Source organism: Sinocyclocheilus rhinocerous, unplaced genomic scaffold (assembly GCF_001515625.1).
Source record: "Sinocyclocheilus rhinocerous isolate Xijiao unplaced genomic scaffold, SAMN03320098_v1.1 scaffold899, whole genome shotgun sequence".
Classification (NCBI taxonomy): Eukaryota; Metazoa; Chordata; class Actinopteri; order Cypriniformes; family Cyprinidae; genus Sinocyclocheilus; species Sinocyclocheilus rhinocerous.
The window spans coordinates 289477-293583 of record NW_015653460.1 but is presented as its reverse complement, the minus strand read 5'-3'; the positions used below and the strand labels follow the sequence as shown (position 1 = coordinate 293583).

The window sequence follows — 4107 nt, the reverse complement described above, 5'->3', positions numbered from 1 at the left end:
GTATGAGTTTTTGTCTCATATTTATATCATATGATAAACGATATCACACGGGCAGCGAGAGCATCACACGAGTGCTGTTTGTCCCGATCTATCACGAGTTTAAATGTGATTTTATATAACAGTTCAGTAAATAAGAAGTTAATATTGTTTTCTATATCACTTTAAATACAATATTGTCTGTTTTTGCTCAATTCTGCAGAGAAAATATTACTGTATAGCCATAGCAGAATTGTTGTGCGTCTCCGAGCAACACAGCGGTGATTCATTTCTGAATGAATCCGCGTTTTGAACGAATCATGTTCATTCATTCGAATTAATGAAAGACTCAGAAAGACCATTTGCTGGTAGTTTTAGTTTCTTATTTAGAGTATCATTCATTAAAAAAACCTTAAAGGTATAGTTCACCCAAAAATGTAAATTCTGTCATACTACCCTCATGCCTTCTTTTATGTTCCTTAGTTTATATTAGGCCGTTAATTGTAGCCTAAATGTTTATGTGTAATAAATTTTATGTTGAATCAAATGAAAGATTTCTTTCTAAAGCTACTATTTGTAATGTCTACTTGATACTTTCTCATTTAACACAACATGGCTTTAAATGGCTTTAAAATATCTTTTGTGGGTAATTTCACAGCCAAATGTAATTTGCGATTAATTAGATTAATTAATCGACACATCATGTCATTAATTAGATTAAAAATTTAATCGACTGACAGCCCTAATGTGTATATATATATATATATATATAAACAATACTTGTATATGTATTAAGATAATTAATTATTAATATAATATAATAATTTAAATTAATTCAAAATATTATTATTATTATTATTATTTCAACAGCTGCTAAAAAATTCGGACAACAAATGAGATTAAATAGCAAACTGATAAACCATTTGATATCAGTGTTTTTTTGCGAATTACTTAAACAACACCCACCCGTAACATAACTGGCTTCTCCTCCTCTTTGTCTATGGGGTTGTTGGTGCTGTGGACCCATGTATTGGTGCACAAGTGCCTCAGTCTCACATACGAGCTCCTGAGGAGGAAACAAAAAGACTCAATAGCACTAACCCTCATGTCAAAGATATCAAAATGTATGATCTGCTTAATAAAAAAAAAATCAATTGTGACCTTGTGCTTAGTACAAATTACTGACACATAGATGCTCACATGGCACTCATGAGCATCTCGTAATAATAACTACTATTATTAATATTATTAACTTAAAATGCAATGAAATGTTTATAAATGTTTTTTTATTTATGTATAAATGCATGCATGTACATATTTATGTATTTATTCAAACGTTTGTACATTATTTATTTTAGATGTAATTACATTAAATATTTATACATGAATGAAGGTAACGGGAAAGGTAATTGATAACCTCCCTTAACCCTTAATCTTAAGACCATCAAGACGTTACAGGAGGTCTCAGCACATTCCTGCTGTGGCGAGGGTCGTCTAGGGTCACATTTAGGGGGCAAATTAGTTCAGTTTAGCAGTCATTCAACTGCTCACTAGGGGATAAATCACTCTTGTACCAAGACGTCATGTGAGCACCTTTAAAAGTCACTAGGTTCAGGGCATATATGGTGGGGTGGGAAGCCTTCTGGTCATTGTGACCCCTATAAACTCATGTGGTGTTGAATCCATCATTTAAGAGGATATAACTGTCTAATGCTGAACAGTGGCTCTATTGAGGATGTCAAAGAAACATCTGTGCCACGAATTCACTAACCAGTCTCCGCAACTCTAATGTAAGGAACATAATGTTTACTTAGTCAGATCTAATTGAGATCTTTTGTGATAGTTTGTGATAATAAGTTTAAGTAATTAGCTTTAAGGCTCATGCATTCGCAGACTTAAGCTGTTGTAGTCGTATTGCACAATCCAAACATGAACTTTCCCTGAGTTCATGCCGCTGACTCCAACAGCGCCTGCGGGAAGCTATAGCAGTTACACATACAGACCTTCTGGCTATCAAAGCCACTATTGTTCTTAGTGTGTGTAAGAGTGTGTGGTGCTTAAACACACCCCTACAAGGAAGTTCAATACCTGTCAGGCCAGATAGTTAATTCATGCTTGTTTTACGAAATTGCCACAAGCACAATGCACCTTTTCACATTAGTCTTGCACACAAAGGCGATGTTCACACAGTAATCCAATCTGTTTTTTTAAACGTGGTACTGGTCTAAACAGGCAATGCTTCTAAACTGAGCTGCATCATCAGAAACATTAAAAAAAGGGGAGAGAGAGACAATGAGAAATATATTATGCAGTGGAGGTTGGTGTCAAATTGCATGAATAATTGTAATGGAGAGGAAGGGAAAAAAATTTATAATGGTACAAAGAACATTACTGACGTAAAGAAATACTCCACCTAGAACATGATTTGGCATTATTTTCTATTTTGTGTGTGCGTGTGTGTGTGTGTGAGACAGAATGTCACCTCTTAACTCTAGGTCAACTTTTCTTTTTTGAATTTAATTAATACTTTTATTCAGCAAGGGTGCATTACATTGATCAAAAGTGGCAAAAAAACAACATTTCAAATAAACGCTGTTCTTTTAAACATTCTATTCATCAAAGAATCATAAAAATGCATCACATTTTCCACAAAAATATTAAGCAGCACAACTGTTTTCAACAATGATAATGATAAGAAATGTTTCTTGAGCACCAAATCAGCTGAAGGATCATGTGACACTGAAGACTGGAGTAATTATGCTGAAAATTCAGCTTCGCATCACAGGAATAAATTGCATTGTAACATATATTAAAACAGAAAACAGCCATTTTAAATTGGAAAAATATTTCACAATATTACAGCTTTTACGGCATTTTTGTTTAAATAAATGCTGCCTAGGTGATCATAAGAGAGAAACTTTTTTTTTTTATTCCAGAGACTATTTTTGCACTTGAAAGAGTCTAATTCATATCAGACTGAGTATTTCTTTATTCAGTTAGACTTGACGTTAAATTGGCATGCATCAAATACACATTAGATTGACATATAAAACTGAAAATATGATTTTTGCCATCTGTCACCCAGCTCTGTGTCACTGTCATTTCATGAGGATCTGATTTGGGCCTCATTCAACTGAGGCTTGAATGTAACCAAAGTCACAGAATTCATTCACTCAAAGGACACACATCTATACAATTACACACACAAGTAAGTAAAATTGGGCCTAATAGTTCACACAAACATACTCTGTCACACACATAACCAGGCTTTAGACGGACCACAAGTGGACATCAGACACGTCTGTATTCCTGGCACAGTTGTGTAATCGCCTATGTGACTAACAGGCTTACCTTAGTGTGTATGAGTGTGTGTGTGTGCCCCCTGTGCCACCTTAGGCTAATTAGTCACATCTACAGCCCTCCGGTGCCATGAAAGAGCGCTGGTTTGTGAGACTGAGGGTATTTCAGGTCACACTTAAAGCCATGACTTTGAAAATACTTTTTTCTAGGATCCAAATTAAAGATGATCTCTCTCACACACAAGATAAGGCCTCAGTTCAGCATGTTACACACATGACTGTCAGCGGCTTAGTGCCGCATGAAACCCATTCAAAGCATGTGATTGAGAGGGTTGATAACCTATAGATGTGTTCAAGGCCCATAGACTCAATATACAAAGAAGCAGTTATTGATTCAAGACACACAAACACACATTCGTCATCATCAGCTCACGCTCACATGAATCAGACTGCATTCAAATAGAAACTCATGTCATGAAACTGGGTCCTATATCACCACAAAAATCACAAGAAATTAATAAGAAGTCACATTTTGAAAATGTTATTTACAAGGTTATTTTTTTTGCACCCATGACCACAATGCCAAAAAAAAAATTATATTAAAATTTTATATTAAAGGTAAAACTTAAAAGGTTAAACTACTGGATATATTAGGGCAATGCAAATTTGGAAGAAGTAAATAATGCCACAATGGAAAACATCTTAAACGGTAAAGGATAAATAAAATATATAAAAAACAAAAAAATAAAATAAAAATGTATATAAAATACACATTTTTAAATACATAATAAAAAAGTAAATTATATATATATATATATATATATATAACAAA

The 4107-nt window shown here is 33.9% G+C and overlaps 1 pseudogene; it reads right to left on the bottom strand.

Moving 5' to 3' along the window:
- The window catches only part of LOC107715792 (inositol 1,4,5-trisphosphate receptor type 1-like), a 146758-nt pseudogene that overhangs the window by 96591 nt on the left and 46060 nt on the right, over positions 1-4107 (bottom strand).